The sequence below is a fragment of the Siphateles boraxobius genome, unplaced genomic scaffold (assembly GCF_051911475.1).
Source record: "Siphateles boraxobius isolate OS27281-9 unplaced genomic scaffold, OSU_SipBor_1 25, whole genome shotgun sequence".
In the NCBI taxonomy this organism is placed as follows: Eukaryota; Metazoa; Chordata; class Actinopteri; order Cypriniformes; family Leuciscidae; genus Siphateles; species Siphateles boraxobius.
Window position 1 is genome coordinate 17,748,300 of NW_027508866.1, and position 26,046 is coordinate 17,774,345.

General features: G+C 45.9%; 2 long non-coding RNA genes across 2 annotated transcripts; both read right to left on the reverse strand.

Annotated features, from left to right (window-relative positions):
• Positions 1 to 2,685: 2,685 nt before the first annotated feature.
• Positions 2,686 to 3,296, reverse strand: LOC143750097 (uncharacterized). Its single transcript, XR_013207108.1, has 4 exons — positions 3,213 to 3,296; positions 2,918 to 2,979; positions 2,789 to 2,836; positions 2,686 to 2,711 (listed from the first exon to the last, which is right to left on the reverse strand). It is a non-coding gene; the product is annotated as an uncharacterized LOC143750097 (long non-coding RNA).
• A 16-nt stretch (positions 3,297 to 3,312) lies between these two features.
• LOC143750098 (uncharacterized) lies at positions 3,313 to 3,784 on the reverse strand. The gene is made up of 3 exons (XR_013207109.1): positions 3,656 to 3,784; positions 3,493 to 3,560; positions 3,313 to 3,395 (listed from the first exon to the last, which is right to left on the reverse strand). It is a non-coding gene; the product is annotated as an uncharacterized LOC143750098 (long non-coding RNA).
• Positions 3,785 to 26,046: the final 22,262 nt, after the last annotated feature.

A 26,046-nucleotide genomic window follows, 5' to 3' on the forward strand; every position in this document is an offset into this window, starting at 1 on the left:
TACTCTCATTGGTTAAGAGCATACAATTTCAACACATTTTTACCGAACTTAAAGGTGCTCTAAGCGATGTCACACATTGTTTAGGTCAAACATTTTTTGTCACATACAGAAAACATCTCACTATCCGCTAGCTGCCTGTCCCCTGAACACACTATTAAAAAAAAAAACACGGTCTCTGCAGACACCCCAGACTCCACAAATGGCAACAAAAACAAACTGGGCTAACCAAACCCACACCACGAAACATAACAAACTGTTCGAGCCAATAACCAACAATGTCACCTGACATCGCTTCGAGCATCTTTAATATACACACAAAGCTTACATTGACTTAACTTTAAAAAAAAATTTTTTTTTTAGAAAAATAATATATAACTCACTATTTTGCCAATGATATTTTTTTATAAACTTAACAAAGAAAATAAGTAACTTTAACTTGGCCAGTCAAAGTTTGTTGAGTAATTTCTTAGTTGTAGTATTTACTCCATTGCTTAATTATTTTTTATCAGTGTTTAAGTATGTTAATGGATCTGGCATTGTTCTCTCATGGATTCTGCTGCTGCTGCTGTTGGAGAACAAGTATGGACTTGCTACTGCCAATAGATATACATACATAAATCCTATAGCAGATCTAGGCAGGTGGAGCTGGGGAGGTGGAGGATTTCAGAGGAACTCTTATAGCGTGTTGCAGGGCAAGCCTACAGTGAGCACTGAACCAGGGGCCTGTTCTTCGTACGTCGCTAACTCAGTTAGCTGGATTTGATTGTTGGCGATTTGGCATGATCTTGGATCGTTTGGTTCTTCGAAGCTCATCCTAGACTTGCTGTCATAGCAACAGGTGCGCCAGCTTGAACCTGCTCGCGAGCAGGCTTATTTCATGCAAACAGGATTAGATTACGGCTTTATAAGCGGAGGTGATACGGGAAGTCTGTCGTAGCCATGTCTTGTCCATTTTTACGACAGCAACCTGTTGCGGAAGGTGCGAGGATAATTCGCAGAGCTTTTCGAATTAATCGCGTATTGCAGGATAGACAGGATCCTTTAGCGCAGCGCGACAGTGTAATTTTTGAGAGATATCGTTTTTCTCGTGAGGGTGTTATTTACATCATTAATTTGCTGGAACCACACATTAAATGTTCAACACGGAGGAGTCGGGCTTTGACAACTGCACAGACTGTGTGCATTGCCCTGAGATTCTTTGCGAGTGGCACGTTCCTTTACACTATTGGAGATGCAGAGAACTTAGTGAAAAGTGCTGTCTGTCGTGCCATTCGCAAAGTTTACTTGGCACTCAAGCAGTTTTTAGGGGGGGTTTTGGTATTTCCAAGCCACTTAAGACCCCAGGTTGTACAGCAGAAGTTTTTTGCTATTGCAGGTACATTTATAATTGTTAATGACATGCAATCATGACCATGCCAAAAAGTATGACTAACAGTATGTGTCCTTCAGGCTTCCCTAACGTGATTGGTGCCATAGACTGCACACACGTCCCCATCAAGGCCCCACCAGGGCCCAATGAAGGGGATTTTGTGAACCGAAAGGGGGTTCACAGTGTAAATGTGCAGGCAAGTTACTATTACAATTTATAATATTCCAGATTAGTAATATATTACATAAAAAAATGAATGTAATCAAAAAGTATGCAGTTGACTGACTAAAATCTCTTAGATGGTGTGTGACTCTATGTTCCATATAACAAATGTGGAAGCAAAATGGCCAGGATCAGTGCATGACTCAAGAATTTTCAGAGAGTCACATTTATGCACATTATTTGAACGTGGTAAGGGAACTTATAAATGTCAAGCTCACAGTATTAGACACACTTATGCTGAGCCTAACAAAACTGCATTTTTCCATTATACAGGGAATTTTGACGGGGTCCTGCTTGGTGACCGGGGCTATACCTGCAGGCAGTACTTCATGACGCCATTCCCTGACCCAAACCCTGGACCACAAACCCGTTACAATGCAGCTCTAGCCAGGACAAGGACACGCATTGAAATGACCTTTGGGCAACTAAAGGAAAGATTTCAGTGTCTGAAGGGTCTGAGGGTTGCACCTGACAGGGCCTGTGACATAATTGTTGCATGTGCCATATTGCATAACATTGCCACTATCAGAAAGGAGAGGACCCCTGTGGTGGGGGTGCAGCCTGATGATGACCTCCAGCCAGTGCACTTGGACCAACCTAGTGGCAGAGCTGCACGGGACAGAATTGTGGAACACCATTTTTGAATGTGTAATGAAAGACAAGACAAAAATGCTTAGTTCCTGGAGTTTTATTTAAACAATTCTTTATAAAGAAAAGCCAGCAAGTCATCCTTTGCCTGCAATAAGAGATAGTTATGTAAAGTCAGCAATACTACTATGTGTCAAATGATGTATTAGCACTTACTCTGAAGGTCCTTTTGAAGCAACTCTATCTCTAGTGCAATTTTTCTCTTTTTCAAGTTGTCAAGTTCAATTTCTCCTCTTAATTTGTGTTTTTTCAGGTCAAAATACTCGATTTTTTGTTGAAGATGCCGTTTATATAGGGAACGGATGTCACCCTGTGTCATTTTGTGAAAGAAAAAGGGTCAAAACATGCCTCATGCAACAAAAGTAAAAAGTAAAAGTACAACACTGTCCACCTCTGTATCAGTTCTTTGTGCAGACTCTTCTGTAGGCCTTTCTGTAGGCCTTTATGTAGGCCTTTCTGTAGGTGTGGACTCCTGCAACTCATATTGCAGAAAGAAAGAATAGGTACACAAGTATATACAAATTAGTGTAAAGTTATTTATGCACTTACAGGTTCTTCCTCCAAAGGACAGTCATCTGAGAGGGTTTCTTCACTGTCCTGTGCAATGGAAATAAATGGATATTACAAAGTGTTGCACTTTCTTCCCTTTATGCAAGTTAGAAAAAGTACACAACTTACTGCATATGCTTCAGCCACCACTTGCTTGGGAACAGGTAAAAGTGTTGGTGTATTATGTAAAACTGCACAAAAGAGGGGAACAAAAAAAATTGTCATTACAATTAACTACACTGTAAAAAATATAATGTGATCAATAACTCATGGCAATATATTTTATATTAACTAAAAGTTTAGAAGTTTTCACTTTCACAAACGGTTTAAATTACTATACAAGCCATTTGGATTATACTTCATTGAATGCAGCAACAAATAATTTTACAGTGTACTAAGAGAATTGAAAACTCATTTAGCCTACCAGTAATAAAGGTGTTGCTGCTACTGGTCCCTGGCTTTGGGTCTGAGGAAGAGCTGCCCCCAGGGATGCCCTCCACAATGGGTCGGGTTTTCATTCAACCCAAGGGCCAGCTCCTCTGCTGGGGTATATTGTGGTGGTGCAGGACCACCACCTGTTTTTTTTTTTCAGCCTTTTTCTTGGTGGCTGTTATAAACAGACAAACACATTATTTAACAGTGGCTTTTAAAAAGAGGGAAAAATGGCTTTTTAAAATAAAGACAATATAAGAATTAAAGGCTACCATTTTGTAGAATATTCTTGTACTTCACTTTTACTTGTCCCCATGTTCTAGTGGGTCCCGCGGAGGCTCTGACATAAAAGAACAAAATAAATATGAAATTATTAAAATGCAAAAATACATATTGTAGAAAGTGATGGAAACATCTACCATGGACAGCACTTACGCATTTAATTTGTCTGCTACTTTTTGCCAGCCCTCTCTCCTGGATTTTGCAGACTTCGAGGTGTTCCCTGTCGTTTTAATTAAAGATTCAAATTCGGCATAACCTTCCATTAAAAGCTCTTGTTCTCCTTGGGAGAAGAACTGGGCGCGTTCTTTGGCCATGCTGAACAGCCAATAGCAGCGTTGCTGATCATTGTTTCTACTATCGATACATATCCCCTTTTAACCCAGCGCATGAACGCGCAATTATCTCAGATAACTCAATCCAGCGATACTAATCATAAACAACAGGTGTGTTCGAAGAACCCAATTAGCCGGATCATGATTAGGACGATGATATCATCTTGGATGTCTCATTTGATCTCGGATGTTTTAAGCAACGTACGAAGAACGAGCCCCTGATTTCAATGTTGAGTAAACAATCTCATTGGCTTGTGCAATGTGGTAATGATGTGGTTGCTTGAAGACTGCATGTAAAGGACCTATTAGCCTACGCCATATAGAGTTTCATGACTGAATTGGATACCAATATTAGTCAAATATATATCTTTATTTGGGATCTAAAATCTTAATTTGTAATCAAAAGTCATTATGAAGAGCTCTCAGCCATGAAGACTTTTAGTACGGATGAATAAAGCATTTTATTGTTCAAAGTGTGCAATTAAAAAGCAATTTTTTTTCCAGAGTGGATTTCTTCACATTTAATCTCTCTGTGCCGTAATAATGATGCCGATTTTGTAACCTCATCTGAAAAATCTGTGACTACAGAATATTTCAAAGCATCATTCAGACTTCCCCAACTATGATGCTTTGTTTGTTGTGTTCCTCAGGGATTCAGCATTTTTTTGGCTGAGAGACATGATCAAAGAACTGGGTCAGGCAGGATCATCATTCATATTTCAAGAGAAATGTTTCTTTACCACCTTCAAAGTCTCATTTTAATCAGCATAGGCAAGGATTGAACTGATAAACCGAACTTTTCACATCACAGCCAGCAACAATTACCACTCTGGGAATTTACGTTCTTCTCACTATAGGAGCCTTTAAGAACCCACTGTAGATAGTCTCTTATTTCATATTAAGACAGTGGTTGACTAATTATCTCCAATTATCTGTATTGTTTTTAAACAGGCAAACAGATAAAAAGCTTCATTCCCTACTCAAAAAAAGACTGTAAAATTGGTGAAAATCTGTCCTGCTGTGCTTCTCAGACCAGGCCGAGTGTGTACAGCATATGACTAATATTTATGTATAATAAGTTTATTTTCAGCAACTTGCTAAAAAAAGGATTCTTCCAGCGGGCAGGATGGTTTTTTAATAAGCCAGCTGTTAGGCTATGACAGTAAGCGATCCATACAGACTCCAGCATTGATTCTGTCCACAGTCATTGAAATGATGAAATAAATCCCTTATTATTTTAATACAGCAAAGCCCCTAAGGACAGATCAGACTACATGGGGGAGAGTAGGGTAAGATGTGTCGGTGAGTAATCTAGCAAACTGTGTCGGTGAGTAATGTAGCGAACTGCACAAAATAAGTCATGTTATTTCTTTAAAAAGGACCCATTGCATACAGCTGCCCATGACTGAGAGCAGATACTTTTACCATGTATGTTGGTAAATTTCTAATTGTCATACCAATTAATGTTACTTAGAACTGGTACTCTTTGAAATACAAACACTCGTATCTGTAATCAGATGCATATCTATCCTTGCTTTTTCGCATGGGCCCGGTTGTAGTCTCTTTTTTTCTGTAGCCACTCCGAAGTCCGAAGTCTTTTGCATTTTACAACGGGTGAATCTCTAGTTGTCACTGGTGATTGTCGTTTTAAACCTTTCTGGATCCACCATCAAATTGATACGTTTAATTATATCAAGTGCTGTGATAAAAGGCTATAAATCTCCACCTCCAACATCCTCACACGCAATATAGCCTACTAGCTGAGACACCTTTTTATGTGCACAGATGTGACGTAATGACGCAAAGACATGCTCGAATTTCCCGCGTAAATCCACCTGTACCACTGGAATTAAAAACATTATTACAAGCTTACAGTTTTGAATCGAGCTAAGGCAAGCAGATAGTTTTGAACACTGGCTGGTTATGTACTTGCTCAAACATTTATTTTGGACATTTTTTTAACCCAAAAGTTACGGACTGGAGTTTTAAATAATATATATATAAAATAATTTTTTTTTTTTTTTTTTTTTTTTAAATACACTAGACCAGGGATCTCCAAACCCTTCTCCTGGAGAGCTACTGTCCTGCAGACTTCAGTTCCAACTCTGTTTCAACATACTGTACATACCTGTAATTATCAAGTAACAGGTTGATTAGCTAGTCCAGGTGTGTTTGATTGGGGTTGGAAATCTGCAGGACAGTAGCTCTCCAGGAGCAGGGTTGGAGACCCCTGCACTAGACTAACACTCTTAGGCCCCATCCACACTACTGCGTTTTAGTTTAGAAACGGAGAATTAAAACGAATACAATCTCCGTCCACACCAGCGTTTTAGCTGCGTATTAGATCTGATCTCCGTCCACATTAAAACGACTGAAAACGCGGATCACGTCACCATTCACCTACACTAGGCATGCACGTGCCGGTGTAAACAGGAAACGGATTGACTATTCCTCAGATTTTGCTGAGGTTGATAAGTGCCGATCTGGACATTCAAAAGTTTTCGCACCATTCTTCAGGAACTACAACTTCATTGATAAAATTATCCCACCATGCGCTGGTTCTTCCCGTCTCAACTCAAAACCGACGCTCCATGTACGGTCGATACCGTCGCTGCACACGGGAACTATCAGATCGCTGGAATAATAGCTTGCCTCCGGCGCATGTAGGCAGTTATAGCATTGTGAAATGCAGAATTTACTTGCACTAACGTAACTGGTAGTCAAGGCTGTTGTTGTGCGTTTTTTGCATTGTATGACATCCAATCAAGAGCCGAGCGTGAGCCTCTGCGTCATCGTTTCTAAAGTCCTCCGTTTTGACCCGTCTACACTAAAACGCCCTCCGTAGATTCAAAACGCAAAACGGGGTCGGCAGCGTTTCTAAACTTCTCCATTTTAGGTCTTCGTTTTTGCCATTTTAGTGTGGACGGGAGGTGCAAACGTAGCAAAAGGTTTGCGTTTCTAAACTAAAACGTAGTAGTGTGGATGGGGCCTTAGAAAAAAGTTTCAATGGGGTTCTATATAGAACCCTGGATTCTTGACTCAATTTTAAAGAACCCTTTATGTCAAAAAGATCTAGACCTATAAGGAGATATGTCTTAAATTATTTCATAAAAGTCCCTGACGTACTTACGGCGAAGTTATTTTTCGTTCTTCGGTTTAGGAAAAAAAGAAGTTTGAAATAACAAAATAAAACAACAAATATGACAGCGATGAGAACAGTAGTTATGAAAGCATCTGATCGCAGTGATGTGGATGTCATTGGAAGTGGTTGTTTGCAGCTTTATTAATATACCACTTTATGATAGATTGTTTAAAAGCAAGCAGCTTTACAGTATTAAACATGAAAAAAGCTTTTAGTGTCTCTTTCAATTAGAATTACAATATAACTTAAATGTTATACTATAAAGTGGCTCTTCAGTGTGTTCACGTCTGACCTTGAGGGACTGAAAATAATAAATTACCGGTAACCGGGAGTTTAATGTGAGACCAAATATTCACTATAGGGTTCAAATGTGGACTTTGACCGATGCCAAAACTTGAGCCTGATGGACCTACCTGTTCTCAAGCCACTTCTTGATTGTCTTTGCAACTTGGGCAGGAGTATTGTCTTGTTGAAAAATAACAGCTGATCATTCCTCTTTAGAAAACGTCTCTGGTTACTTGCGTAACCTATGTTCTCTGAATAGGGAACGAGACGCTGCGGAAAGCGCAGTGGGATATCCTCTGGATGTGCCGATTGCCTGAAGCCCTATAGAATCACGCCAATTCATTGGCTGATGGCGCTCGCGCAAGCTGGCTCCGCCCCGACGCTCTTACGTCGTAGCATGACGAACGCGCGCGCGCCATCCTCTCCTCAGATTTCTCTGCCGAAAAGAAGAACTGTCGGCAGCGCGAGGAGCTTGGCAGCGAACGCAGCGTCTCGTTCCCTATTCAGAGAACATAGGTTACGCAAGTAACCAGAGACGTTCTCTTTCATAGGTTCACTCGACGCTGCGGAAAGCGCAGTGGGAACGAAATACCAAACTCGCCAAGCTTAAGCGCTGCCATAACTGGTAACAGACCAAATAATAATAACCATGACCGGTTCAAGCAGATAGAACCTGGGAACCTGGAGTCATGTCAAGATCTAAATTATAGAACCTCACAAAGGTGTGCGGAGAGGACCAACCTGCCGCCACACAAATGTCTTCCAAGAGGGCCCCTCTAAAAAGAGCTTGAGAGGAAGCCACACTTCTGGTGGAATGTGCTCTGATGCTAAGAGGTGAAGGCAAACCACGCACCTCGTAAGCCAGCGAAATAGCATCCGTTACCCAGTGGGAAATCCTCTGCTTTGATGCCACAAGCCCGCGGCGGCCAGCACCAAAACACACCAAGAGCTGGTTAGATTTCCTCCAACCGCCTGAGCGATCTACATACAACTTCAAAGAACGGACCGGGGAGAGCAGGTTAAGTTTCCTTTCTTCCTCAGAGGCAAAAGGAGGAGGGTGGAAAGCGTTAAGGTTAACAACCTGAGAGCGGAACGCCGTGGAAAGAACCTTGGGTACATACCCCGACCTTGGCCTCAAGGTTACCCCTAACCAGGCCAGGAGCGAAGTCCAAGCATGACTCACTAATAGAGAGAGCCTGCAAATCCCCCATCCGCTTTAGTGAAGATAAAGCCAACAAAAGAGCAGCCTTAAGAGTCAGAATCCGCTCAGGGGCTGACTCCAAGGGCTCGAAGGGAGCCTCTGTCAAACCCTCCAGGACGACTGAAGGTCCCTCGAGGGAACACCAGGGGGGCGAGCCGGTCTCAGGCGCCTAACCCCATGCATGAAACCGAAACTAACCTCAGTTTCCCCAAGGGAATCTCATCTGATTCTCTATGAGCGGCAATAGCTGCGACATATACTCTGAGAGTGGTAGCAGCCGCTCCGGAAGCAAACTTTTCCTGCAGGAATTCCAGCACTGAGCCTACTGGGCAGCCAACTGGGTCCCTATCATGTGCTAAGCACCATGCCTCGAATACCCTCCACTTGGAGGAATACAGCCTCCTCGTAGAAGTGGCTCTAGCACTCGCAATGGTCCCCTGAACGTCGGTTGGGAGATCAAAGCTTAAAGTTAACGGCCTCTGATAGGCCAAACGTACAGCTTCCAAATGTCGGGGCGAGGATGCCATATCCTGCCCTGAAGCTGGGAAAGCAGGTCCCTCCTGACCGGGATCTCCCAGGGGGAGGATACCAACAGAGGGATCAGCTCCGAAAACCATGGCTGGGACGGCCAGAATGGGGCTACCAGAAGGAGGCGGACTCCGCTCTCTCTCACTCTGGACAGAACCGCCTGGATCAGCTTGATGGGCGGGAAGGCATAGAGTTTCAGCATCGGCCAAGGGTGGGCGAATGCATCTATCCCCAACGGAGCTGGAGGGCTCAGGGAGAACCAAAGCGGGCATTGGGACGACTCCTGAGATGCAAAGAGGTCCACTTCCGCTTTTCCGAACCTCTCCCAGATCAGGGCCACCGTCTGGCGGTTCAACATCCATTCCCCAGACCTGAGCTTCTGCCTCGACAGGAAATCTGCTGCGAGGTTCAGAATCCCTGGGACATGAACTGCTCTCAGAGAGAGGAACTTGTCCTGGGACCACAGAAGAAGGTGCGAACGTGAACCCCCCTGTCTGTTTACATGGGACACTACTGCCATATTGTCCGTTCTGACAATGACATGGTGCCCTTCGAGGAAAGGGAGAAAGTGGCAAAGAGCCAGGAAGACAGCCCTCAGCTCCAAGCTGTTTATGTGCCACGAGAGGGTCTCGCTAGTCCAAACCCCACACGCTGGCCTGCCCTCGAAAACCGCTCCCCAGCCGGTCAGAGAGGCATCCGTCGTAACCATTTGACGACAGAATACCGCACCCATACCGACTCCTTTCTGAAGGAAGAGGAGGTCCCGCCAGATTGACAGGGCGCGAAAGCAACTGCGCGACACCTTCAATAGGCGAAGGGCTGGCCCCGTGGGCCGAGCCCCTGAGAGCTTCATCCACCACAGAAAAGGTCTCATGTGGAGTAGCCCTAGAGGTAGCACAGGGGAGGCCGCGCTCATAAGGCCCAGAAGTCTGCGGCAGGTGCTCACGGAAACAGGCTGGCCTAGCGCAAAGCGGGACAGACATGTCTCCAGACTGGAAATCCGTGCAGGAGCCAAACGGACCTGCATAAGAACGGAGTCCATGTGTACCCCCAAGAAAACCGTGCTCTGAGCTGGAGTAAGAACGCTCTTCTCCGTATTCAACCTCAAACCGAGAGACTGAATATGACGGAGGACAATGTCCCTGTGGTGAGTCACCAACTCTCTGGAGTGGGCTAAAAGGAGCCAATCGTCCAGGTAGTTGAGTATATGGATGCCCCTGAGCCGCAACGGGGCCAGAGCAGCATCCATACACTTTGTGAACGTCCTTGGCGCTAGAGCGAGGCCAAAGGGGAGGACCCTGTACTGGTACGCTTTCTCTCCAAAGGCGAACCTGAGAAACTTCCTGTGTCGCCGTACGACCTGGATGTGGAAATAAGCATCCTTGAGGTCTACTGTCACGAACCAGTGCCCCAGCCGGATATGAGATATGATGGCCTTCAGCGTCAACATTTTGAATTTCCCTTTGTAAAGAGAGAAGTTCAACCGGCGAAGATCTAGTATCGGCCGCAGGCCGCCTCCCTTCTTCGGGACCAGGAAGTAACGGCTGTAGAAGCCCTGTTCGACTTCCCCCGAAGGAATCTCTTCTATCGCCCCCTTCAGCAGAAGGGATGAAATCTCCTGCTGTAGTACAGAAGCCTGAGCGGCGCTGTCGACTACAGTAGGAAAGACCCCGTTGAAGCAGGGGGGGTTGCGACAAAACTGAATCGTGTAGCCGAGCCAAACTGTGCGAAGGATCCAAGGCGTTACCCCTGGTAAACGTTCCCATTCTTGAACGAAATGTGATAGAGGGAGAGGAGTGTTGCAGTGCAGGGGACATACCTGAGATAGGGTGTCGCGCTGTCCATGGGGAGGCGTGGTTGACCGTGGAGGAGAGCGCTTGGCATCCTGACACGTACTGGGGGGTACCACCACCTGGATGGAAGTAACTGGGTCCGCCTGCTTCAGAGGAAAACGAACTGTGCCTCCGAGGAAGCGATTGGCAGGTATAACGTGCGCCGGGAGCGAGGGGAGAAAGCAAGACGCATCTCCTTCCTCCTGCTCCGGACTGGGTGAAGAGAGTGAAACAGGACCTGCACTTCGAAACACACTGGGTGGCGAAGGTGACAGGGTTGGAGGAGGAGAGCCGGTTGGAGGAGGGCAGAAACGCTTGCGCGGTCTGTCCCAACCTCGTAGATCTGGTGCGGCTCTCCTCCTTCTGACCTGCGGCTCAGGAACGGCTCGAGGAGGCTGGAGCGGCCGATTTGTTGGACCGCTTCAGCTGAAGGCGCTTGTGAGGGCGCTGGCTGGGAAACGGACGACCTCGGGCTCCCCAGACCGTAGTTGGTGGGGGATGAGCCGGGTCATTCCTTCTAGTAGGGAATTCAACCCTATGAGCAGAGCGTTCTCGGGTCTGAGAAGGGGGAGGGTTGGAGTCTCTTGGCTCTCTATATCTCCTGGGCATAAACTGCCTGAGCGCGGCCGACTGAGACCTAGCGGCACGGAACTTCTCAACCACCGTGTTGACCGCTTCCCCGAAAAGACCTGAGTGGGAGATAGGGGCGTCCAGAAGAAAACTCTTATCCTTTTCTCGGATCTCCGTGAGATTCAACCAGAGGTGGCGCTCTGCGGCAACCGAGCCCGCCATAGAGCGACCTACAGCCCGAGCAGTGTGTTTGGTGGCTCTTTGGGCCAGATCTGTGGCTTTGCGAAGCTCTTTAACAGCTTCGGGCGTCAGTCCCTCTCCTTCGTCCATGTCCTTAAGGACGTCCGCTTGGTAGGCTTGAAGGATGGCCATGGTATGCAGGGCCATGCCTGCTTGACCAGCCGCCATGTAAGACTTCCCAATAAGGGAGGAAGTAGTCCTACAAGCCTTGGAAGGAAGGAGGGTACGCGACTTCCAGGACGGTGCAGACGACGGGGCGAGGTGGTTAGCCAGCGTGTCCTCGACCGCTGGAATAACGGAATAACCCTGCTCCACAAAACCCACAAGGTTGGTGAAGTCAGCGGCTGCCGCATTAGTAAGGCGTGCGGAGAAAGGCTGCTTCCAGGATCTGGAGATCTCGTGATGCAGATCGCTGAAAAAGGGGAGCTTTCTTCGCTCTGGCCTAGAATTAGGTCCACTAAGGAATCTCTCGTCGAGTTTGGACGATTGAGACTCGCGGGGCTCAACAGGCCAGTCTATAGAGAGCTTCCCTGTAGCGCGCGAAAGCACGTCAATAAGCTCAGTGTAGGCCGGAGTAGGCCGCGCGTCCTGGCCGCTAGGCGGGATAACGTCATCAGTCAAAGCAGGCCCGAAATCCTCGGAGTCGGAAGCTGCAGTGTAAATCACGTCATCCAGACCGAAAGAAACCGATTCGCGGGCTCCCGGGCTGGGGCATAAATAATCATGCGCGAATTCAACCGCGCCACGTGCGTGCTCGGGGGAGGGAGGGAGAGAAAGGGCGAGGCCCGTCTGCTCGTACTCAATATCCTCGAGCTCAACATCCGAGCCCCAGGCCGCGGATCCACGAGAGGCCTCAGCGGTCTCGGGAGCGCGACGGGGGGAAACGAATGACTCCTTCTCAAAAACCGCGAGTCTAGAGCGGGGGGTTTTGAGAAGGAGATTGTCACAAAATTTACATTTTGACAATCCTAATACAGCCTCACGCGCATGCGAAAAACCCATACATTTAACACACTTACTGTGAGGGTCGTCTTTCGAAATGAAACGAACGCATGGCGGAGAACAGCGTCGATAATCCATGACACTTCACTGTGAGGAGAACAGAGTTCCACTTATGCCAGTCGCTGAAGTGTTGAGACGAAAGCTGTAGTTGAATTCGAAAAATTCGGGCTCAGAAAAACCGAATGAAGGGAAAGATGTGACCGCTTCGTGAAGGCAGAGAAATCTGAGGAGAGGATGGCGCGCGCGTTCGTCATGCTACGACGTAAGAGCGTCGGGGCGGAGCCAGCTTGCGCGAGCGCCATCAGCCAATGAATTGGCGTGATTCTATAGGGCTTCAGGCAATCGGCACATCCAGAGGATATCCCACTGCGCTTTCCGCAGCGTTGAGTGAACCTATGAAAGAGAACGTCCTGGTTGCGTATGCAACCCACCGTTCCCTGAAGGAGGGAACGGAGGACGTAGTCGACGCCGACTGAAATGGGATCACGCTAGGGAGCCATTTCAGTCGGCGTCGACTACGTCCGACGTTATCGACTGAAAGGGAACAACTTTTCATTTGTGCACTGTAAAAAATCCAACTTGCAAATTCTTAACTCAGTTTAAAATTTTAAGTTGAGTGGGCAAATTTTTGACTGCAATGTTGAGTTTACTTTATAAAAACTTTTTAACTGCAAGTGAACAACTATTTTGTCCAATGAACACAAACAATTAAGTTGAGGAAACTTTTTATCTGCAAGTGAACTACTATTTTGTCCAATGAACACAAACAATTAAGTTGAGGAAACTTAATATTTTGATTTAAAATTTTGACCGTTTAACTTCCTGTTGTTGCGCATGCGCTGTCTGTCTTTGCGTTAACTTGCAAGGGGTTTCCCTCTTCAATCACGCTGATGAAGGGACTCGGGAGTGGATTTCGTCTGTTAAGAGGTAAGCTTTCTTTTATTGTTTGAAATTAAGATGAATAAACTGTACTCCTAAACTATAAAGTGCAATGTTATTTTCCTGAAAAATAGCTAATTCTATAGCACGTTATATATTCAAAAAAGCTCAGACAGCGATAGCAATCTTCATAGTTCAGCTGCTAACATTTAGAGGTCATAAAAAAATACACGATTAAATAGAGTGTGTGTTAGAGTGTGTCAATTAGAATAATAACATGTATAGAAGTGGATTTTGTGTTGTAGGTAGTGTTCATTTTGTTAATTAATGTTCGTTCTGTTTACTGTAGGCCTATTGTGCTGTAAGTTATACACTGCCTAGTGTTAAGGACGTGTGATTGAACCATAATATAAGTTTGATTTAGTCTTCAAATGATTATAAAAAATAAGATAATCTCCATAAAACGTTATTGTTCCACATTCTGGTCCTTTGTTTTAAAAGTGGCGCGCTTTTCAGCTCTCCTTAAAGCTACACTATGTAACGTTAACTTTTTTATTTGTGTTACATTTTTATTAAATGAGCGAGTACATCATGAATTTATTTCCCAAACCGCTTTTTGTGTGTGTATGTGTGAAACAGGCGTCACTCGTCATAGAAATAAATGGAGAGAAGTAGCTCCGGCTACAATGTCCTCCACAGTATGCATGCAGTTCTGGTTATTAACGATACTCGGTTACTAACGTAACCTCGGTTCTCTCTAGAGAGAGAACGAGTATTGTGTAAGTTTAGCTTACGCTACGGGAAAGATTCATTTTCTAGAGATATTGAAGCCAAAAAATTATCCTTAATTTTGTATTCATTGTCAACGCAGTGCAGCAGCTATGCAGACCTAGAGCAGGCCATCTCGCGTGCTCATTGGCTGCCCTGCGGGCAACTGCTGCAGCCTACCAGTGAGCCCGGCGTGACGTCACGCCCAATGAAGGGCGCCCGCGCCTTCATAGCGTCACAGCCCGCCAGAATGGGTGTGGCTTAGCGTATAAAAGTAGGGGCTGTAGGCTGACTTCCCTGGTTTTTCGTCGACTGAAGCGAAGTCGCTCGTGGCGCGAGCACGGCCGGTTACGCAATACTCGTTCCCTCTCTAGAGAGAACCGAGGTTACGTTAGTAACCGAGTATCGTTCTCTTACGAGAGGTTCTCTTCTATTGCTTAAGTTTAGCTTACGCTACGGGAACACTTTGTCAACGCCGTGCGCGCCAAGCATCCACCATGAGACCCCGAACTTTCAGGGGAACCCCATAAGTGGAAAAAATAACGTGGCCAGCCACGCGGGACATCACTTGTACATAAGCACACATAGGGAATACAGAGCAGCGCGCCGGTCTGTATAGGCACATGGCACATACCCTACTAGTGCAGCTCAACCAGGAGAGCTGAGTCACGTGAGAGTGATCTGAGCAGGAAGATCTGGGCAGAATACACCTCTCCTTCAAACTGACGAAAGTTTAGCCTGCAAGGCAGGAACTTCTAGGTTATAAAACCTGACAAAGGTAGACGGAGAGCTTCAGCCCGCAGCTACACATGGATAGAAATCCCACTGGACCACGCCCATGACGGGGCCTCTCATGGAGGGGCCTCTCATGGAATGAGCCCTGATGCCCAGAGGGCATTGCAGATCTTTTGACGCGTAAGCAGCTGCTATAGCGTCCACTATCCATCTGGATAGGCTCTGTTTCGAGGAGGGGAGACCCTTGGTGCGGTCACCAAACGAAACAAAAAGCTGTTCTGAACGCCTGAAGGAGGCGGAGTGCGTAATGTAAAATCTCAGCGCCCTGACAGGGCAGAGGAGATTCACCTCACTTTTGCTGTCAGGTGCTGGCAGAGCGGACAGCGAAATAACTTGCGCTCTGAATGGAGTGCCCATCACCAGTGCTTGAAGTGGGAAAAGAAAGGTGCCGGTACTCTCTTGCATTGGCAAATCATGACATTTGAGATTTCTACAGTGAAAAACAAAACTTATAACAAAACTTGTTGTTATTTATTAACAACATAAATGTAGCCTATTAAAACAAGTCGTGCGTGTGTGCACGTGCGTGCGAAAAACGGAAAGTCTGCAAGTCCAAAAATACATTTAAATTATTACATTTTATTTAATTAAATTCATTTATGGTGAGATTATTATATTTTCATGTCAATCTGTGTTTTGACCACAAACCATGAGCTGTCACTTTAATTCACCGCGTGCAGCACAGCAAAAATAGACTCGGAACGATCTCTGCACTGCTGTATACCCACAGCACCAGGAGAGCATTGACGGACCGCATGCGCGTGCAGTGTGAAAGCTCGAACCTGTTAACATGGGTGCGGAAAAAATACGCACTGCATACGCACTGCAAACGAAGTATATCAACGGGCGTGACACTGGCGCTTTTTCTGTCAGTGGTCGAGTACCGGCTACATGCGAGAAGTAGCGGTACGCAAGAAAAAGTGCAGGTACGCTTAAGAGTAAAATGTAGAAGTGCCGGTACTGCGTACCGGTGAGTACCGCCCCACTTCGAGCACTGCCCATCACTTTAGGAACATAGCCATGTCTAGGTCTGAGGATGACTTAAGAGTCATTCGGCCCTAACTCAAGACACGACGCGCTGACAGACAGCGCATGCAGCTCCCCCACACGTTTTACTGACGACAGTGCAGTCAGAAAGACAGTTTCCAGTGATAGATATTTCAACCCCACGGGGTCTAGTGGTTCAAATGGAAAGGCTTTCAGGGCCCTGAGGACCAATGAAAGATCCCACATAGAAACCGACGGGGGGCGCGGCGTGTTCATCCTTCTAGCTCCTCTAAGGAAGCGGATGACCAACTCATGTCTTCCCAATGACTGGCCCTGCGTCAATTCTGCGAATGCTGCCACGGCCGCCACGTATACTTTGAGCGTGGATGGGGACCTCCCCTTTAGAGGCTGACATTTTTTCGGGAATCCCACGGGTCACGGGATTCCCGTGGGATTCCTGCAGGATGGGAGTCATCTTTGCTATCAATCACGGGATTTGGACGGTACAGGATAAATGGTTAACGGGAGCAGACGGGAGCGGGAATCAACCAATAGCAAAGACGACAAAAAAAGAAAAAAGTAAATGCATCATTTTGTAGTTTCCTTTTAATACGCCTACAATGTAACGCAATTAAAAAATAACTACACGACCCAGCCGTCCCAGAAGCCATCAGTGCTTTTTGTCACAGCTTACCGCCGAAATTCAAAGAGCAGTGATGGAGGGAGCTAACAGCCGCGGAGAAGTCGATGTGGCAAAAAATGATTTACAGCGCAAAGTCAGAAGTAATGACATGTCTATTAAGTTCACAGAACTGGTCGGAAAGTCTGAAATATTAATTAAGTTTATGAGAGTAGAATGTGACGGTGATAGCACAATGTACGCTGCTTGTAAGACATGCTTAGTCTTAGTCAAGTACGCAAGTGATTCAGGGACGAGCGGTCTGAAGAGGCACACTTGCAAGGCATATTCGAGAAAAAATCAGCCAAGCATCGCTTCGTTCATCAAGCGAAAATTGCCGTATATGGGAGCGGTACAGGAGCGGGAGTCAGTTTAAACAGGAGCGGGATGGGATTGGGAGTCAATTTACCAGGAGCGGGATGGGATGGGATTATTTTTTAAACTTTGGTCTGGGAGTGGGACGGGACAAGATTTCTTTCTATGGGAGTGGGACGGGACAGGAGTGAAAATCCACTCCCGTGTCATCCTCTACTCCCCTTATCCAACAGCTCTTGTAGGAAGGTGAGCAGATGCGCCACCCCGCATGTCCCTGGGTCCAGACCTCTGTCAGTGCACCATCCGGAGAACAGCGACCATTTAGACGCGTAGAGCCTTCTCGTGGAAGGAACTCTAGGCTGCGTGCTCGTGTTCATCACTCCATCTGGCAGGACAACGAGTACCCGTTGATCAACCATGCGTGCAGAGACCAGCGCTCTGGATGGGGATGCCAGATCGCGCCGCGAGCCTGAGAGAGGAGATCTGCCCTCACCGGAATCGGCCATGGAGCTGTAAGTGACAGCCGTGCTAGTTCCGGGAACCAAATCTGATTCTCCCAACGCGGGGCTATGAGGAGCACCGAGTGGCATGTTCCCTGATTCTCTTGATCACCTGTGGTAACAGAGAGACCGGAGGGAAAGCATATAGCGGGAGGCTGGGCCAAACCTGAGCCAGCGCGTCCTCGTCCTTCGAGAAGAACGTCGGGCATTGAGCGCTGTCTTTTGACGCAAATAGGTCGACTTCCGCTCTGCCGAATAGGCGCCACAGCTTCTGGACCGTTTGGGGGTGCAGGGACCATTCCCCTGGGGGAACATTGTCCCTGGACAGTTTGTCTGGGCTGTCGTTCAAATGGCCAGGCACATGCGCCGCCCTCAGCGAACGCAGGTGCATCTGAGACCAAATAAGGAGGCGTTCCGTCAGATTGCAGATATTTCTGGATCTGACACCGCCCTGACGGTTTACATAGGATACCACAGACATGTTGTCCGAGCGGACAAGAACATGTTGGTCCTGTATGAACGGGAGGAAGCGCTTCAGCGCGTTCTCGACCGCTATCATTTCCAGACAGTTTATGTGAAAACACTTCTCTTGGTCTGACCACTGGCCGAAGACCGGTCTGCCCTCGAACAGCGTGCCCCAACCCGAGTTGGACGCGTCTGTCGAATGACTTTCCGATTAGAGATGGTTCCCATCATCACTCCCTGCTGGTACCAGTCGGCTACTAACCAGGGCTGCAGAGCCGCTATGCAGGTCTGAGTCACTCTGATTTTCTGGCCGCCAGAACCCCAGGCTCGGCGGGACGCGCGAGCATTCAACCAGCGTTGGAGAGGGTGCATGCGCAGTAGGCCCAGCTGAAGCACCGCTGCAGCTGATGCCATACAGCCCAACATCCTTTGAAATGTTTTCAAAGGGAGAAAGCTGCCCTTCTGGAAAGATGCGGCTAGGTGGCGAACACGGCGTGCGCGCTGTGTCGATAAACGAGCCGTCATGGTCACGGAGTCCAGTTCTATTCCTAAAAAGGAAATTGACTGGCTGGGCAGTAATGAGCTCTTGGTCCAGTTGACCGTGAGACCCAAGCTTTCCAAGTGACTGAGAAGCACTGTTCTGTGAGATAGCAGTTCTGTCTCTGACTGTGCCAATATCAGCCAATCATCCAGATAGTTCATTATTCGCAGCCCCTGACTTCTCAGGGGGGCGAGCGCCGCGTCCATGCACTTCGTAAATGTACGGGGTACTCGGGACAGGCCGAACGCCAGGACGGTGTATTGATATACCTGACCGTCGAAGGTGAATCTCAAAAATTGCCTGTGACGGGGTATTATCTGAATCTGAAAATAGGCATCCTTCAGATCTAGAAAAAATAAACCAGTCCCTCGGGCGAACGTGCGCCAGGATTTTCCTGGTCGTAAGCATTTTGAACTGTCTTTTCGCAAGCACTTTGTTCAAATGTCTCAGATCTAGGATAGGTTTGAAGGCTCCGTCCTTCTTGGGTACGAGAAAATATCGGCTGTAAAAACCTGACTCGCTCAGAGAAGGCGGTACCTTTTCTATAGCCCCTTTGCACAGCAGCTTTGCTATTTCTGCGTGAAGTAGGTGTGCTACTTCCACATTCACTATTGTCGTGGTCCGGGCTTGAAAGCGCGGGGGACGGCAAATGAATTGAAGTGTATAGCCCTGCTTTATTGTGCGCAGCACCCATTCTGAAATCCCTGGGATAGTTTCCCACGCAGCAATGTGAGCCGCTAGGGGGCGAATGGCCTCCGGGTTCAGATCGCCGCCATTTGCGGGCTTGTGAAACTGAACCGGAGCCGAAAGCGTGGCGCGCACGCTCTCGGTTCTGGGCAATGGCTGCTCGCTGAAAGCCGAAACCGGCTGATTTATGTGAGATGTCCCAATCATAAGAGATGGGGAACATTCTTTTTTTACTCTTTGACACGCGAGCAGCGCTCCGGGTGGAAAAGCTTCCTGTAGGCATGAGCGCGTGTGCGCAGGCACGAGACTTACAAGTGTATTTGACGCCCCGATCATAATGGATGGGGAGCGTCTTATTAATGCCCTGCGTTTTGTGATAACACTTAAACGCGCGGGCGGGGCCCGGGGGGAGGTTTGTGTTAGCAAGCGTGAACGCTCTCTGGCGGGCACGAGACTTACATTCATAACCTGCTTTTTTGATCGTGTAACAGAGCGGGCAGATAGTGGGCACAGACCTGTGGACACATTTCTTACATTCAACACTCGAGCCGCTTTTTTCCGCTTTATGAGAGTGTGCTCTGTGAGTGACACGAGATTCGAAGTGCTTGTGTGTAGGGGTGAACACTGGGGCGTGGGCACTTTCACTACGCTTAAAACACCGATGGCGTGAGCCGGACCAGACATTATACTCTATTTGAGATTACTCTGGGTCGCTGTGAAAACGGCATTTGTGTGCAGGCGAGAGGGTGAACAAACCGGCTCGTTGGCTGCTAAATGAACCACTGCAGTAGCCTGTTTGAAGGGGACTGACAGGGAAATAAACTTTGACGGTGGTCCGGCCGCAGCGGGACACACGCGTCTTTTCAGAGGCGGTGTGTCTGTTAGTAAGCGTGAGCGCTTGTGAGCGGGCACGTAACTTACATTCTTAACCTGACATGTATGAGGCTGTTCTGGCCGTGTGACAGAGCGGGCAGAAAATACGCGTGAGCACAGAGTTGTGGGCACGTTTCCTAAATCTAGCACTCGAGCGGCATTTGCCAGCTTTATGAGAGTGGGCTCTGCGGGAGACACGGGGGGTATCGTGTTTGTGTGTAAGGGTGAACACCGAGATGTGGGCACCTTTTCTACACTCAAGACACCAACGCCATGAGCCGGATAACCAGACATTATACTCACTTGAGATTTCTCTGGGTCACCGCGAGAGCGGCGGATGTGTGCAGGCGAGCGGGTTGCATTACCGGCTCGTTGGCTGCCAAATACACCGCTGCAGTAGCCTTATCTAAGGGGACTGACAGGGCGAGACATTTCGACAGCTCGAGAGAGCTCTGCATGACGCGCGAACGGGGACGCGAGGACGGGGTAGCTCTCTTGTAACGTAAAGAGAGATAGTTGATCGAGCCGAACTGTATAAAAATTTCTGCTCTTACCACGCATCCAGTACGTCGCGTATGTTGATGCCCATCCGGGTCATGCAGCGAGCTCGAGAGGGCACTGCATGACGAGCACAGCTGGGAACAGTGTTTGTATGAGGGCGCGCGCACAAGTAGTGGGCACGGGACCTACATGTGACACAGATGATGCCCGTCCGGGTCATGCAGAGAGCTCGAGAGGGCTCTGCATGACGCGCGAACGGGGACACGAGGGCGGGGTAGCTCTCTTGTAACGTAAAGAGAGCTAGCCGCGTGCTCGTTGGTCGAGCAGAACTGGGAACAGTGTTTGTATGAGGGCGCGCGCACTAGTAGTGGGCACGGGACCTACATGTGACACAGATGATGCCCGTCCGGGTCATGCAGAGAGCTCGAGAGGGCCGGATAGCGTAGCTCGCACGGTTGGCTGAAGGTGGCAAAGACGGCCGGCTTCCTCAGCGCTGTCCTAAGCTGGCTGTTTCGCTTGTTCGACGGCGGCGGTGGCTTCTCTCAGATCCAAAGATGCGAAGAACTCGCTGAAGAGACGAAAAATCAGGGAAGTCAGCCTACAGCCCCGACTTTTATACGCTAAGACACGCCCATTCTGGCGGGCTGTGACGCTATCAAGGCGCGGACGCCCTTCATTGGGCGTGACGTCACGCCGGGCTCACTGGTAGGCTGCAGCAGTTGCCCGTAGGGCAGCCAATGAGCACACGAGATGGCCTGCTCTAGGTCTGCTAGCTGCTGCACTGCGTTGGCAATGAATACAAAATCAAGGATGATTTTTTTGGCTTCAATATCTCGAGAAGATGGATCTTTCCCGTAGCGTAAGCTAAACTTACGCAATACGAGAGAACCTCTCGTAAGAGAACTGCTAGAACGCCAAAAGTTGCAGACATTAGCTTTTAATGTCCAAATGAGTCAAATCATGTAACTTGACTGTAGCAGCAATCTAACATATGTTTTGTTGTCTGTCTGTCTTTCAGTAATGTTAATGAAGCAGCTGCATTTTTATTGTGGATATTATTTCATTTTTGTTAACGTAGCATGTGTGTGGTATATGGTAACACTTTAGATTAGGTCTCATTCGTTAACATTAGTAAACGTATGAATTAACAATGAGCAATTATTTTTTTACAGTATTTATTTATCTTTAATAATAGTTAATAAAAAACAGTTGTTCATTGTTTGTTCGTTTTAGCTCACAGTGTGTTAACTAATGTTAACAAATAAAACTTTTGACAGTAATAATGTATTAGTAAATGTTGAAATTCACACTAAGATTAATAAATGCTGTACAAGTCTTGTTTGTTTTTAGTTAACAACCTTTAATGTTAATTTTGTAGAAATGTAACATTGCACATCTCTAACTATTTTTGTTTTTCTTCTTTTTATAGGTTTGGAATGCAGTGTAAGTTTTGCAAATTTGCCCACAGTAGCAGAGAGGTCCTTTTGAAACACTACAGATTTCACCATTATCAAGGACGATACAAGCCTTGCTTGTATACTGACTGCATCTGTACTTTCAAAACTGTAGGTGCGTTAAAATCACATTTGACAAGAGCACACAAACAGACTATTGCAGTTACAGAGCACTTTAATTTTTCGTGCGAGTTATGTGATTTTAAAGATTTTTGTCAGCCATCAATAATTTGAAGACACATGACACAGTCAAATGTCCTTTCAAAGATTGTGAGCTGACAACCAATGTCCTTTCAACTTTTACTAGCCACATAACTCGTAGACATAAGTCTCAAGGTTTTAAAGATTTCAGCTCTTCTGTTACATTTCAAACGGATGATTTGGAAAGCAATGAAGAATCTTGGTCGGAAGAGACTGGAGATCATATACCAAAGCAACAGTCAGATGTTACAGATAGCACTGTTCCTTAACTCTTTCTGGACCTGAAACAAACTCGTATTCAGAGCCTGTAGATTATTTAAGGTTAGAGGGCAAACTTGCATCATTGATCCTTTATATGCAGACAATTTTGCATGTTTCAAAAAGTGCAACTCAGGAGATATTAATTTGGATGAGTGATATTGTTTCGTTATCTAGTTATGCAGCAAAACAATCGATCAGGGGATTTTCAAGAACATATGAAAGCCACATTGATGATTCAGTGGCAGAAGAGCTTTCTGATTTGATATCAGCAGAAGTGCTTAAAACAAATCCTGTTTTTACAGCCACTGCAAAGAAGGGTACACTCTCAACAGATTATCGAAGGAATGCTTATTTTAAAGAACATTTTCAAGGAATTGATCCGGTGGAGTACCGTTATGATAGGCTAAATCAAAATACCTTTGTGTATGTCTCAAGTGTTGAGAGTTCTTCAAGTGTTACTCAACAGTGAAGATGTCTTGAAAGAGCTGTTTTTGTAGAGGATGAGTTACCAGGACAGTACACATCTACTCGTAGTGGGCAGTACTACAAAGAAAACCAACTTTTAGGTGTTCAAAGTAATTGCCTTTCAGTGGGTATCTACATTGATGATTTTGAGGTTTGCAATCCCCTGGGCACTTCGAAAAAGATTCACAAGATCACAGCTGTTTATTGGGTGCTTCTAAATCTGCCTGCAAAATTCCGTTCTACACTTCCCAAAATACAACTGGCTCTACTTGGAAAGAGCAGTGATGTAAAAAAAAATTGGCTATGACAAATTTTTCGATCCACTCTTAAAAGTCCTGGAGCAGCAAGGTGTGTTTGATGAAGCCCTGAATGCACATCTTAGAGGAACGGTGTTTTGTGTATGTGCTGACAATCTTGGGGCTCACGGTCTTGCTGGCTTTCAAGAAAGCATTCAAGCTGAGAACCTGTGTAGATTTTGCCAAGTCAGCAAAGATGACATACAGAAACAAGATGCAAGTTTTTTTCAGCTATGAACCGTTGAACAGCACAACTCCATTACAGATGAACTGAGAGACCACCATGAGCTTCAGAGCAAACTTGGTGTAGAAAAAGAATGTGTCCTCAGTTAGCACCTTTCTTTCTTTCACCCAATAACTGGATTCCCACCAGATGTCCTACATGACACATTGGAAGGTATTGTCCCATTTGAGTTATCAATTTGCTTGAAAGAACTCATCTCAAAGGGACATTTTACTCTTCTTACTCTGAACAACTGTATTAAATCCTTTCCTTACAAGGACTCAGACAGAGTGAACAGACCCCAAGTAATTTCCCAGTCCAGCTTTTCTAAGAAAACCATAGGTGGGAATGGGCATGAGAATTGGGCATTGCTACGCTTGTTACCTTTAATGATTGGTCACCTTGTAACCAATTCTGAGGCTTTTTGGGAAATTTTGATGAACTTGAGAGAGATAGTTGAGTTGGTAATGTCAGGCCAGTTCTCAGAAGCAACCCTATGCTTTTTAGAACGAAAAACATTAGAACACCGACAACTACTCAAAGACAGATTCCCAAACCTTAAATTGCGACCAAAACACCACTATGTGGAGCACTATCCACACTTGATTCGCTGCTTTGGGCCATTAGTCGAGCTCTGGACAATCAGATTTGAGGACAAGCATAGCTATATCAAAGGTGTGGTGAGTGACGTCCACAGTTTCAAAAACATTCCACTCACTTTGGCAACTAAGCATCAGCTTATGATGGCCCATTTCCTCAATGGTCCAAGTCTCTTTTCTTTGCCTTTGTCTGTGCAGAATGTGGAAACGGTAAGAACGTGTACATTAGAAGTGCTACAGAAGACTGCACTTCAGAAAAAATACCCACACAAAGAAGTTTTGTCTTTCGCGTCTGATGTACATCTGCATGGAATTCACTTCAGTGAAGGCATGATTTTGTCTTCAGGTCAATGCAGTGGCTTGCCTGAATTTTTCTGAATTCTCAGTGTATTAGTGAATGCTAACAAAGTGTCCTTCATTTACAAAAGGCTTTTGTCATGGTACATTGAACACTATAGGTGCTATGAGGTTTCTGAAACAAGCACAATTGAAATACTTGAGCCAGAGGACCTTAATGATTACCAACCTCTCACCTCGTATACAGTTCAGGGAAAGAACATGATTGCACTAAAGAAGTTCCTTCTCCATTAATTGTTCTTCACATAGCCACACTGCCTCCATTAAAATTGGGCCATTGAATTTTTATTTGAACTTTTACGTAATTGTAGTATTTGTTATGGGTTAAAGGGATAGTTCCACAAAATGTAAATTGTCAAAAGTTGCTCTCCCTCATGACATTATAAAACTGTATGACTTCCTAAGGCAGAAGACAAAAGCATGTGTTTTAACAAATAAAACATTATAATGCCAAATATCTAATTTTAAAGATAAAAAAATAAAAATAAAATATCAAAAGTACCTAATGTTTCTTGTGAAGTATATGATCCTAAACAAATTATGAAAGTTTTCATCTTTGAACTACCCCTTTAAATCATACAATGTTTTGGCACATATCATAGGTTTTGCCCTCTACTTGATGTAGTATAATCTTTTAATTATTTCTTACAGAATATGCGGCTGCGGGTTGTGTTGGCCCCTGATAATATTAGGAGGTTGGATATTTTGGAAAACCTCACTTCAGTTGAACACTTGAAAAGAATTCTTCAAGAAAAGCTTGAAATCAAGGTTGATTTTTTGATTCATTTTGAGGATCCAGAGTTCGGGAATGAACTCTGTAACTTGACCAATATAACAGAGCTTCCACCAGATAGAGCAGTGCTGAAGATACTCTTGAATGTACCTGAAGAATCTGAATCAGAGATCTCCATTTCCTCGTTAGACACTGCCAGTGTGTCATCCCCATCCATCAGCTCAATCCAGAGTTCCCCTTCCTTGACTATGAGACAGCGTGAAAGTTTTCAGTGGCCCTCTACTTTCCCGATTCCCAAATTCACGTATGATGTCGAGTTACGGCTTGCCAAAGGGAATGAAAATTTTAAAGAAGATGGAACACTGCTCACAATATCAAGAGAAATGAAAATGGATATCTTGGATGCCATAGCTCAAGAAATTTTTTTCATTCAAAGCTTATCCAAATAATAAAGAGTTGGAATCGGTGTCTGCTGCATTGGTTGAAAAGCATCCATGTCTCAAAGATCGGGGCTCTGGAACAGGTTATCACAGCTGGACTATGAGCATCAAATACAAGGTTGGCAACTACCGCCAGAAACTACGATCAGTAGGTTGCTCTGAAGTCACTGTAAACCAAAGAAGAGCGAATGAGGATTTTAGACGCTTGAAGAAAGCAAAGAGAAGAAAAAGAAAGCATCACCGATGATCAAGCTGTACAGAGCCTGTGGTGGAGCCTATGGAGAGGAAATGAAAACCCTCCTGGACCAACTTGATAATCAGGTATTTACCAAATCTCTCTCAAAGATCAAATATCGCTGGTTAAAGTGAACTACAATGATATTTTCAGATTTT